This window comes from Rhipicephalus microplus, chromosome X, assembly GCF_043290135.1.
Source record: "Rhipicephalus microplus isolate Deutch F79 chromosome X, USDA_Rmic, whole genome shotgun sequence".
Classification (NCBI taxonomy): Eukaryota; Metazoa; Arthropoda; class Arachnida; order Ixodida; family Ixodidae; genus Rhipicephalus; species Rhipicephalus microplus.
In genome coordinates, this window is record NC_134710.1 from 98502845 (window position 1) to 98516247 (window position 13403).

A 13403-nucleotide genomic window follows, 5' to 3' on the forward strand; every position below is an offset into this window, starting at 1 on the left:
AAACCATGTACGACTCCGTTGAGGTTCGGGCACGGCACGAAAGTTCTTTATGTTGGCGTGCAACGAACTTTCCGAAAAGGTTTTTTTTATTTTTTGAAGCACATTGGATGAAGCACGAGCCAAAAAAAACGATCGAACCTCTTTGGAAGAACGTGTAATAGGGAAGTTGATGACGGCGCGTATTTTTGCTGAATCAGCTTGTTTACTTGGAGCGTCAACAAGATGGCCAAGCACGGCGATCTCCAGGCGCAAAAAGCAGCATTTTGAAGAGTTGAGTTGAAGATCAGCAATGTGAAAGAGTTGCAATATGGCCGACAAGTTTTGCAGGTGACTAATGAATGTAAGGGGAGAAAACTACGATATTGTCCAGGCAGCAGAGAGGCATGTGGACCACTTGAAACCCCCTCTGTAGAGAGTCCATCACACGCTCAAAATGTTGCTGGCGCATTACACAACCCAAAGGGCATGACTTAACTCCCAATCATTTTCATCGATAGCTATTTGTCAATAGCCCAAACGAAGGTTGATGGAAGAAAAGTACCGTGCACCAAAAGGGAATCAATGGCGTCGTCTATTTGCAGCAATAGGCAGAAGTATTTTTTTGATTTTGTTGAAGTGCTGGTGAAATGCCGGTAGTCGACGCAGAACTGCCAGGTGTTGTCTTTGTTTTTTACAAATACTACGGGCGACGCTCAAGGGCTCGAAAATGGCTCCATGATGTCCTTAGAGAGTATTTCATCAACTTCCGTTTGAATGACGCTGCGATCGGTCGCCGAGACATGCTAAGGGTGTCGATGAAAGGGTGTTGTGTCCGCGTTGTCGATTCGATGCCTCACTAGATATGTTTGTCCAAGTTTGGGTGAAGCGAAATCAAAAGTCACGGTATGACTCCTACGAAAGGCGTAGGTCCTGGCTTTTAGAAGGGTCAGGGTTCGGGACAGGCAATCATGTTTTGGAATGTGTCATCAGGTGTTGGGCCAGCAGCAGGGCTGCCTGGAGGCGACTGTGGGGCATCAATGGCCAGAGAAACAGGGTTGTTTGCGTCTAAAGGTGATATTGTACCCAGCGAGATACCTTCTGGAAGCATTTGTGCGCAGCGTCCAAAGTTCAGGACAGGTGTGCAAAAGTTGTTCGCAGAAACAGTCACAAGATAGTGAGGCAAAACTAATCTTCGCGTCAGTAGAACGTCCAAAGAGCAACGTCCAGAACAGCAAAGAGAACTGAGGTGTTGTGGTCATCGAAGCTCACATGCGCAAAGCACATTCAAAGGACGGTAGGTGTACGGCTATTGGCTTCGCGAACAACAGGGGAGGAGGCGCGTGTGACGACTTTACGAAGACGACGAGAAAGGTGAGCACTCATCAATGATTATTGGGCCCTTGTGTGGATGAGCGCTGAAACAGGCATGCCCTCTACATCTACATCCGTAAGCTTTTGTCGAGATGCCAGAGTTAACAGAGGATTTCCGAGTCGACCAGTCAAGGCAGCATCACCTTCCGGGAGCTGCAGTGGTCTGTTTTCCCGAAGAAGGACGGTGAGGGGGAGCGACGGGACATAAGCAACCGAGAAAGTCGTTGGATCTGGGGAGACGGCGACGGCTCATAATGTGGGGTCGATGTTCGGGCATTAGTGTTCAGTGAATTGGCGTGCAAAGGGGAGGATGAAGTGTCGTCTGGACGGTATGGTGCACGAGGAGACGATGGCCGACGATAGCGACAATAGAGGGAAATGTGACCGGCGCCATTGCAGTTGAAGCATATCGACCCGTCTTCTCGCGTGCACCACTGGTTCGAATCATGATACCCGGAATAAGTCAGTTGTTGCTGGTAGTATGGAGCAGGGATGACGTAGAACGACTTTGGGCACGTACAGGCTGGATACCTGCATTCGCCAGTTCTTCGCGCACGGCGGCCTGAATTAATGAAACTGTCGGGCGGGCCTCCTCGTGAGAATTAGCCTGGGGAGCAGATGGAGTTGCTGCCTCGATATTACGCCGCACGAGACGCAGGAAGTTTTTGGTACAGGGCGGCGGCTGGATCTAGACGTCTTTGCACGACGACGTGGCAGCAGTGGTAGGGATCTGAACACATTGCTGCGTAACATGTCGGCTTTTTGCTTCTTTGAAACTTCAGCACTCCCTGATAATGTCGTAAATGGTGGAGCAGTCTTTGTACACGAGCAAGTGAAGGGCGTCGTGAGCGATGCCTTCATTAATGTGGGTGACTGTTGGCTTCGGCCATTTGGCTATCAACTTGCCGGCACAAGGCTAAGACATCTTGTATGTAAACCATGTGCAGCTCCTTTGAGGTATGGGCACGGCACGAGAGTTCTTTCTCTTGGCATGCAATGCGCTTTCCAAAAAGGTGTTTCATTTTTTTGTTTATATACGTCTTTTTTTGTTACGTAGGTTTAAATTCTCCTCGTGTGTGTCGAACCACACGTTGGCCCTACCCCTGAGGTAGTACCTGACGTTTGCAAGCATCAAAGTCGAATCCCAGCGATTGGTCTTGCTGCTGCACTCTTAGTTGGCCAGCCACTTCTCCACCTGACTGTTATCAGTCCCGCAGAAGGGGCCTGGGCCTCGGAGGTGGGTCACGACAATGTGACTGGGTGCATTCGGCATAGCGGGGGCTGGATCAGCAGAATTGTCTGCCGGCATGATGGACTGTCCAAGAATACGCCCGCTGCGAAGTTCCGTTGTGTGCTCCTGATGTGTCCAGCACCTCCACCAAAGATGTTACGGGGAGATGACAGAAAACGAGTGTATTTACAGTATTCATAGTAACAATACTGCGGTTAAAAACAACCACGATGACCAGGACAGGCACCACCTAGTCTTTTAACTTCTTCGGTTTCTAGGTAAGCGGCACATAACTATACTGTCAGTGTCGTGGTTTTGGAACATTAACCCCACCGCCACTCAAAAAACGCAGTTGAAGAGCTCGTTAATCCTGACGGTAAGGCGAAACAAAAGTCGCTCATGGTGGAATGGCACAATGTTACTGCACAACATTGATGAGTATCTGATTGTGACTTGTGAGGGCCACACCTGGTGGATCCAAGAGACTAGTGGGATTAGTGGGCACCATTCTTTAACATCAGCTTTGACAAGGCTGTATGCATGATACTGAGGTAGTAGTGCAGAGCCAAATGCTTCTGCCTGTGGCTAAGGTGACCAATTGTAAGGTTATGATATTACAGCTAATGCGAGGAGTCGTTCTCGCTTTGGTTCAATCAAAGATGAAGCATCAAGTGCAGCGGTGGCGATGAGCTGCTCCTTCGCGTAGATTTAGGTTCACTTTAAAGAATCCCACATGGCCTAATTTGATCCGAAGTCACCCACTGTGGGCCCCGTCGCGGTGGTCTACTAGCTAAAATACCTAACTGCTGACCCGCAGGCCGTGGCACTGAATCCCGGCTGTGATGACTACATTTCCGATGGAGGTGGAAATGGTGTAGGCCAGTGTGCCCAGATTTGGGAGCCCGTTAAAGAACCCCAGGTGGTCGAAATTTCCGGAGCCCTCCACTACGGGGTCTCTCACAATCATATGGTGGTTTTGCGACGTTAAACCCCACATATCATCAGTCACCCACTGCGGTGTGCTTCACAATCATATCATTGTTTCGCCACATGAAACCGTAAAAATGATGTTTGAAACCAAGTTGGCTCTGCGCCTAGAACTGTCATGAGCCCAGTTGGTGGGAGCCAGCTGCCATTCAGTGCAGCCTTGCACCAGGCACATTTTTCTCTATGCTGTGGCTCAAAGAATGGGGCCTCTTCTTTGCTCTCTTGGCAGCTGGCTCAACTGCTGGGCGCCCTTTAGGGACCCTCTTGGACCTCCTTGTAAGCCCTGGCCTACGCCTAGCAGTGCTGGTCTGTTGCACCCTTATGTGACGGGCCCGGCGACGTCTTGCTGCAGCGGTAGCCTTGAATGCCAGCATCAGTCCTGTCCCATCGATGCTGTTTTGAACACGAGAAAGCTCCTCTGCAAGGCCCTTCACGATATCAAGGTAAGCTGGATTGTGTGCATTCATAGAATGCACACGCCGCAACTGGACCTCCAGGAACTCGTATGCATGTTCTTGGGCCTGCACCAAAAGTGATGAAAGAAATATACTTCAAGTGTACAGCACACCAACAAGAACTGCACATTTATTTTGCTCCTCTCTAACCGCAGACAACTGCTCGAGAATAAAGTTCAAGCTGAGGAGTCAGTTTAAGTTAAGGTTTTCCTGTCACCTGTTTTGACTATTCTGTTAGTGGAAGTGCTGCTAATACCAACAATTGGTGACCTGTAGTCCCAAACATGGAACATACGACACCAATAGTGTTGAAATCTTGAAATCGCCCTCAGAATGATGACATCCACTAATATGAAATTGTAAATTCGTGAGTGCGGTAGAGCACAATAATATGCTTACGGGAATAAAAGAAGCCTTGACTACTGTTCAGTAGCATTCCCTATGTTTAATTGAGAAGTACTTCAGGGCCCTTTCAAGGGGCTTGTCCTACCTGGGCAAGTTGGACTGCATCAGGCACCGACGGTACAGGTGCGAGGTGTGTGGCCTCTTGCGCGCTGGTGCCTTGCAATGCTTGGAGTTCATCTGGCTCCTCCTGCTGGAACTGGTACCTGCCGTGGTTCTGGAACTACGGCTGGGCTCCTCCTCTTGGAAGGGTTCGAAAATATCCTGGGGGGACACTTCTCGCCCAGGGCCAGCTGTCCCAGTTGGTACCGGTCGTCAGTACTCAGTGCCGGAGCATTCGGAAACAGTCCTCCGTACTTTTTCTGCACCAAAGCCTGGTGCTTACAAAATGCACCTTGTTTACCAAAGAGACATGTACATAGTCCTATGTCAGCATAGACCTCATAACTGGAGCTTGGGTGGGTCGCACTAGGCACAATATACTGTCCCTGGCCTACCACTTGGATGGCCTCGGCTGCATCTTTCGGCATTCTCGACAGCAGCCGCTTGTACAGTAGTTGATGGGCTGCAACACGGCTGTAGGCGTGGCGGAGGATACGGCTTTCAAAGTATTTCTCCCACACCAGAGCCACAGAGTCTACGAGTGCGACTGCATTAAATGCTTTGACTCTGTTCAGGATAATGTCTTTGAGCACGCGTATGGTTGCCTCCGCAAAATTGTTGGTGTTGTGGCCCCTTGTCAACACGTCCAAACGGTAGAGCTGCACCCACTCTTCTTGTCGGCGCAAGAATGTCAGAACTCTAGACACGAAGGCATCGTGTTGTAGGGCCTTCACTTCGGCAGTGGCAGCTTCAAGTTTTTCTGCTGTGTCTGCATACATGACCTGCAGATAGCAGGAAATGTTTCAATGAGGTGCTCGTATTTGGATATTTTTGCTTTTTTTAAACTGCACCATAATACAGATTCATGCTTCACTGTCTGCATTGAAGTCACTTTGTGGTCTGCACATGCTTGCCCCAGTTCAAAAGGCCAGTAAACAACCCCCAAGGACCAAAAATAAAAAAAAATATGTGCACCTTTGCTCCGTGAACATGTTGCCTCCTCAAGGATTTTGCAAATACTTTATTAAGGAATTCACAGGGGTTAGAACATTGGTTTCAGCTAGTTTCAAATTTTTGTGCGGTCTCGCCACCCTTCTCTTTCAAAGGGAGGAAAAAGCGTAGCCTGCCGTCGTGACTGGTTTAACCCAATCGATGAGCTGCGTGCTTCGTCAAGTCGCCGATCGGCGAATTTGTGTCACTGCTCATGAAAGAAGGATTGGTCAGGTGTAGGAAAGGAGCGCGGGAATTGTTTTCATAAATGGAGGCTGTGCACGGTGCGCAGCGCTGTAATCTGGAAATTGATTGCCGCGGTCTGCTCTACGAATTGCCAAGCGGTGGTCCATAAAAGTTGATGCTGCTGACATTTTCTGTACGCTTGTGCGAATAGGGAATTTTAGGTTCGAAGTGAATTCGAAGCGAATAGTGATTTTGGTCGAATTATATGTAATTGAATTGTAATAGTATATATATTGCATATTATAAACAAAAAGGGGCATATTTGTCATGGCCAAACAAACTTGCACAGATCTTTAAAAATTGAAACAGGGCCGATGCAAAGGCCATTTTTTTTTCATCAAAGGAAGTGGCAACAACTTCGAATTGTAGCAGCATTCGACTTTTGGTGCAGTCCAAGTAATAGCCAGTAAAATATACTGCGTTTCAATTTTTTTTTACTTAGAGCATATAAATCTGTGTAACGAGCTTTTAAACTGAAAACAAAAAAAAGCAGAATCGATGTCATTGTAATTCTTTATTAAAACCTTGAAATGGGGCTTTGCTGCAATGCGAATTTCTCTTGATTACGTGTTTTCACGGCTAAGCACCAATTCACTGCAGTGAAACCACCTTTACATCTGATCTAATATGCTTGGTTAAGTGCTTTCATGGTTTAGCATCCCTCCACTGCCGTGAAACCACGTTTACAAAGTGTTACATGTGGACTAATATACACCTATTTTGTTCGTTTTTAATCATTCAAAAATTTCAGCAATTTAACTTCGATTCAAATCAAATTTGATTACTGCATTATTCATTTGAATATTCAAAGCATTTGAATATTTGTACAAGCCTCATTTTATGGCATTCGAAATCATTTGAACCCACCAGCCGTTTACTGGTGTACTTTTTAAATGTGATTAAAATGAACACAAATACTGTCTGCGTTTTCATCTGCAGATTAGGGCATCTTGTGCGGCATACACTCTAAATTATATCACGAGGAAGTGAAGGTAATTCATGCACTAGCCTTGCAGGACAGCTGTGCTTTTTATACACCTATGCTGCTATGCCAGCGCCATCATCTTGGAAACATGAAACGAATGCTAAAATAGCAGACCATTGTGAATTTGTTCACTAAGTGCAGATGCAACGAATGCACCTCGTATCTTAGAGCTAGAGTTACAACTAGATTGCAAAAAAACTTGCCAGTGGGAAGGCAGACATGAATCGTTTCCTCTGGTCTTTGTCGACAGAGTTTTGAGATGTCGTCAGCCAGCGCCACTCCACTTGTGCCACATGAAAATGGCACAAAAGCTGCCTTGCTGACGGCCATGTCTGCTGCAGGGCGGCCTTCTCAGCACTCGAATTGTCACTCATGAGTACCTGTGGGGCCTGGAAGACAATGCAATAAAGTTGAAAGCTGTCCATAGTTATAAAGGCATAGAAAAGTCGTGGATGTTGTGAGAACAATTTTCGTGGGTGAATCTAAAAATATAAATAGCCTTGGCTAATAATTTTTTATTGAATTTGAGTTCGCTATTTGCTTTTTAATAAACTATAGAGAGCAGTAACATTTATGGTAAGTTTCAAGGCTAAAGACAAGTGTAAGTTTGCATCTGTTACCAGTATTTTAAAAAGAGGAGAGAGTTCGGGCAATAGGTCCACGAACTCACTCATTGGCCAACTCACACGGACTCACTCAGATTCACATTATGAGTCTGAGTCTGGATAAGCACTATTTTTGTGAGTCGAAGTCCGAGAGAGTTTGTTTGAAGAAAATTTTAGTGAGTGTGAGTCCGAGCGGGTTCAGCTAAGCAAAATTTTGGAGAGTCTGAGTCCGAGCGTGTCTAAAGCGCAAAATATATTTCTTGAGCGGGTTCCACTTTCTTTTGCCGACTTGAGGTTCCACCTAGACATTTTCAGCATTACTCAGCCTTACCTAGATTCACATTTATACTCATATCTATTCATAGGTATTCCAAAGCAGTGTTTTTCATACACCGTTTCAATATTTATTAATTAGACATTTGAATTATACAAGGGGGCACCTTGGCAGTCCCAAACTAAGTCTTCCAGGGAATTTCTCGACTATTATATTTTAACGTCTACTGCAAGAAAAATGACTTTACTGGTTTGGAAGCACTCGGAACTCGTTTTCGAAGATGCTGTGTAAAGCGGCACCAAGAAGAGCACCGACTACATCAGATATTGGTGTTAAAGAGCATTAACACCACAATCAAAGAAGCTAATTCCATTCTGATGAACACATGAGTTGACTCAGTAGTACTCACTCACACTCGGGTCCAGCCGTGAGTCTGAGGCTGAGTGTGTGCGGTTGAGTAATGTTTTGGTGAGTTTGAGTCTGAGTTAGTCCGGCTTAAGAACCTGTATGGGCCTGTACAAAGGCTTACAGTATTGTTAAATAAATAAATATGTGTGAACGAGAGTTTCGGTGAGTTCAGCTCAGAAAAAATTTTGTGAGTCTGAGTACAATGAGTGGAAAGTTCAATATACAAGGTGCATTTGATTTACCTGCACCAATTGAAACCGGTTCACGGCTGTGCATGCAAAGTTCAGAAATTGTGAAGCGCAAGTTCAGTGGTGCAGGCACAGTGCAACACCCAAAACGAATGACGATGTGCTGATGCAGGCCTTATTTCTGTTCACTTAGTTAACACCGTTAAGGTAACACTGACCGATGGCCAAATGATTATGCATACAGTTCATGAGGCACAAACTTCTTGGCAAAAAACACATCGTGTTAGTGGAGGCAGGTACGGTGTCTACACCAAAGTATTGCGTCGTCTGCTCAGCTGCACGCGCGGCTGCACCAAGCCGGCACTGTCAGTGTGGGAGGGGCGGGAAAATTGTGAACCAGCGCTGTACCTCTTCTGCACCTTTAGAAATGAATGGCAGGGTTCAGAGGTGTTCAATGCTGCACCGCTGAAACGAATGGCAAGACGCAGAACATCGTGAACTGGTTCACGTGGTGGAGGCAAATTGAACAGACTGATATATTTATTTCATGAATGAGCCTGAGAGAGTTTCACAAGCTATGCCGACCTATGGTGTGGGCACATGTTTTAGCTTGAGAAACGCTTATCTAGCCTGAGTGAAATGCACAGAACAGGCACACTTCACCCACAATGATAGTGTCACATGGGAAAGATTAGAATTCATAGCCAAATGTGTGATGATGATGATGAGAGCATGCAGGTGATTTCTATAAATGCCCACAAGAACCACAAAGGCCCTCTCCTGTGGCTTAGTCTGTGCAGTATTGTTTACTTTTGTTTTTGTCACAAATAATTTCTGTCCTGGTACAACTTTTTATTTTTTTGGTCCAGCTTAATGAAGCTATTTGCTATTGTGTCATTACTTACACTATGCGAATTCAGAAATGTCTTCAGAAGTAGTTACAGAAGTTCCATGGGAAACTACAGGTTTTCCCGCTCACTTTGATCCAAGTGGCAGCTTAGATAATCTGCACGCCATTGAAATAATCTGAGCGCCAACCTCTTTAATCCATGTGCCAAACATTTAATCCAAGCCCCAACATATTTAATCCAAGTGCCAACTCAATCAGGCTGCATGCCAGTGATTTTAATCCAAGTGCCACCATGTTTAATCCAATCGCCAATGGCTTGAATTCAGGTGCCAGTCAGTTCAATCCATGCACAAAAAGCACAATACGGGCCGTAAAAATGGCAATGCGTTTGAAATGCAGTTTCTACAATATAAATTACTATAGTCGGAAAGTAGAATAAATCATTATTATTAGTATTCGCCGCTAGTACTCAAGGAAACAAAAATTCCGTGGTTCGCTTGAGCCATGTTTGCAGTGCTTATACTGTGCTATGTACAAGTTTGTAGAAGAGTGCTTGGCCCGGGTGGAGTCATTTAATAGCAATGAAAGAAAAAAGCAAGAATATTTTGTGTTCGTCAACAAAGCTCATAATTAGATTTGTATAGCATTACATGTCTGGGCCAGGTCATGTAATGCGGCAGACATAATATTGTTATTGGAGTGCCTGGATGCATAACAAGATATGAAGAACTTGACTGTGGGCAGTGATGAGTCAGAAACAGGTACATGCTCAATAAATTAGGGCGGAGCAAATTAGAAATCATTTAAAAGAGGCTTTCGTCCTGCAGGGCACATAAGACGCAAACTCGTGACCCTGATGTGGAAAACAGAAGTCATATTTTATATTCATATTAGTTATCTTTTCTTCAAACAAAATTATGTGTATTCGATGAACGCATGTTTCAAGCAAACACGCTTCAGGAATACTAGCGTTGTTTTTTTATATGAAAACGGGAGTTTCTCTTTTGATGCTTTTATAAAAAACCCAATTCTAAATGAACCGAAACAAATGCAACTTGAGTTTTAAATGGTTGTTTCTGATTTCAAGAACGAATGAATATCAAATCAAATCAAACTTTATTTATTTACCATACAAAAACTGGAGGGTCGCCAAGGCTAAAAGCCGCGAGAAGGGCTTGACAAAGGCCCTGGTGACCATCTGTCTATCACCGGGCTGAGCAGACGACTGCGAATGCCTCAGCAAATAAGTAGCCGAAAGCCGTCTGCTTAGCAGACGACACGAATCTATGCATATGGGATGGTGTACATGGTTAGCCAGAATAATGCAGTAGCGACGAACCATACACTGACTCTATGAGCCAATACTCTTAGTACCCATAAATGCAATCAATACACACTGTTCTTTTTTTATTTTGAAGCTATGACACCAAAATGTTAGGAGGAAATAGCAATGTGCACTTCATTTCGTAAGCGCAAGCATGCATAGGTGAAGGAAAAGTTCTTCCTGTGACTTCATGTTTACGTTATTTTCACATTTATACTGTATAAAGCGGCAAACTAGTGTTTCTAGTGTGTGGATTAAAATGACTGGCACTTTAATTAGTCATTGGCAATTGGATTAAACTCACTGACATGTGGCCTCATTGAGTTGGCACATGGATTAAATAGCTCGGCGCTCAGATTATTTCAATGGCAAGCAGATTATTTAAGCTGGCACTTGGATTAAAGTGGGCGGGAAAACCTGTAGTTCAGATACTGAATTACAGTCAAGCCACGCATTGAGCACTTGCCTCAACATTTTCTTCACTAGTTGCTCTTGTAAGTTTGTGTTAACAATGCTATTGTAGAGAATTGGGATGGCATTAATATATAGCAATTCACTGTGCACAAAATTTACAATTTTGTGCCTACTTCCTTACTTACTGGTTGGCCTCCAAAGCAGAGAGGATGGGCTTCCTTGAGGAGCTTGAAGCAGCCAGGTAGCCATCGGTGCTCTGCTCCTTGTGAATAAGTACTGCGAGTGGGACAGCACCAGCCTTTGTCGCAGTCAGCACCACTGTTACTGTGCATTTGGTGGTGTCGCATGAGGCAGTCGAATCAACAAAGACGATCTCCCTTGCCAGCTCGAGGTTATGAGCTCGTCGCATGATGGGGGTAACCATGACCACTGCCCAGCAGGCACTGCTGCCACCACGAGTCACACTTATGTGAGTGCCTGGAAAGTTATGTGGAATGGCAGCTGGTCTTTTAAGAACAATGTTCAGGCGCATGACTTTTAATGGCCATTTTGCTCTCTGTACAGTGCAAAGTGTTCCTGCAAAGTAAGTTTTAGTTCTAGCTTCACCTTGCCTTTTAAAAACGTCCTGCAGGCTTTTTTCAAGCGATCATAACATTACCTCATCGTCGGAGTTTGTTGCCTCACAAATCAATTGCAGCAAAAATATTTTGACTCCTTGAAGTACGAGTGGAGTTCAGGTTTACTGCAATCTTTTTGTACTTCATTTATTGATTCTCCACGAGCACACTGTCAGCTACACAGCAATTAATGACAAAGGGAAAGAGGCTACATCAGCGAGCATTGTTACAAATTAGTATCGGATAGAGCAGGGAAGATGAGCAAAATCAAGAGAGCATGGACCCGTGCAGGTGCCCGCATTCCCTTATGAATGTGGAGCATTTCTTTGCGTACTGCATGCACTTTCGGTATCTATCTACCTGTATATCTATCTATCTATCTATCTATCTATCTATCTATCTATCTATCTATCTATCTATCTATCTATCTAAGCCCTGCCGTGGTGGTCTAGTGGCTAAGGTACTCGGCTGCTGTCCCACAGGGTGTGGGATCGAATCCTTGTTGCGGTGGTGGCATCTATCTATCTGTCTGTCTATCTCTATCTATCTATCTAGCCGCTTACGTCTGGGTGCTCTCGTGATAATCTCCTTAACTTGGTGGGAACCTAAATTAATATGAGAGGGTTTCATGATTATGACGCGCTGGTCAAAACACAAATAACATTATATGCATTGTTAAACACTTCTTGTTAAACAGTTAAACAGTGGCACATACCTTGCCACAGCTGTTTGACACTTGGTATCTACCCAAAAATGACGAGAACACACATGGGCCATTGTGACGCATGAACGTTAAAGGGACTCTGAAACACCTTTTTAAATAACCATGGAATGGATTCACTAAAAGAGCTTATTGCCTCACGAATTCAACGCTGCAAAAATTTTAAGAATACGTCCAGTATGAGCGGACTCGCAAAGATTTGTCATGCTGCAATCGCATTCGCTCTGCTCTCATCCCGGCGAAAGCTCTGGGAGCTAAGCCGGGGGGGGGGGGGGTATGGTATGGGCAAAAAAAAAAATGTCACAAGTGCCTTTTGTCATTGGAAACTTTCTCTTTGTTTTTTGTTTTTCGCTTTGAATACATGGTCTTTTCTGTGTGATCGCGAGCGCGCGTGCGGACAAGTTGCGGCCTCTCGCAGTGATTTTTCAGCTTCCTCCGTCATTTGTTGAAACGAGAGAAAGCAATTTTTAGCTGACTTTGGTCATTTATTTATTGCAAGTTCCAAGCCGCGTGCTGCACTATAATATTTGGCCCGTGTGTTCTCGGGAGCCTCTTCTACCAAATGGCAACATTTTCTGGCCATGCTCAAAAAGTGTTGCAGGGCCTCTTTAAGACAACACTGACAGCGGCAGCGTTTACTCGACAAACACAAAGAAAAATGTCAGGGTGCGAGCAGGGTCCCACCGCGGTGGTCTAATGGCTAAGGTACTCGGCTGCTGACTTGCACGTCGCGGAATCGAATTCTGACTGCAGCGGCTGCATTTTTGATGCGGGCAAAAATGTTGTAGGCTAGTGTGCTCAGATTAGGGTGCACGTTAAAGAACCCCAGGTCGCTGGAATTTGCGAAGCCCTCCACTACAGCGTCTCTCATAGACATATGGTGGTTTTGGGACGTCAAACTTCACATATTATTCTATCAGGGTGCGAGCAGGAGTCGAACCCAAGCATAATGCGAGGCAATTAAGAATTCTACCACGGAGCCATGCTAGATCTCGGAACTATTTTTCAAATAGACCGTAATGTTCGTAAAACGTCAAATGTGGTTGCAGTGCTGGCTATGCAATCTCATAAAGATTACATATTTACTCCTATGCTACAACCTTTATGTTGTGTAAATGTGCATTGTAGTTAGGTGCCATGCGCAGAAGTGGATTTATGTACCAGTGTCCAGGGCTACCATCCTTGCAAGCACAAACCCTTCATATCAGCTTATCACTTCTGGTGTTGCTAATACTCATGTTACTGATGGCACCG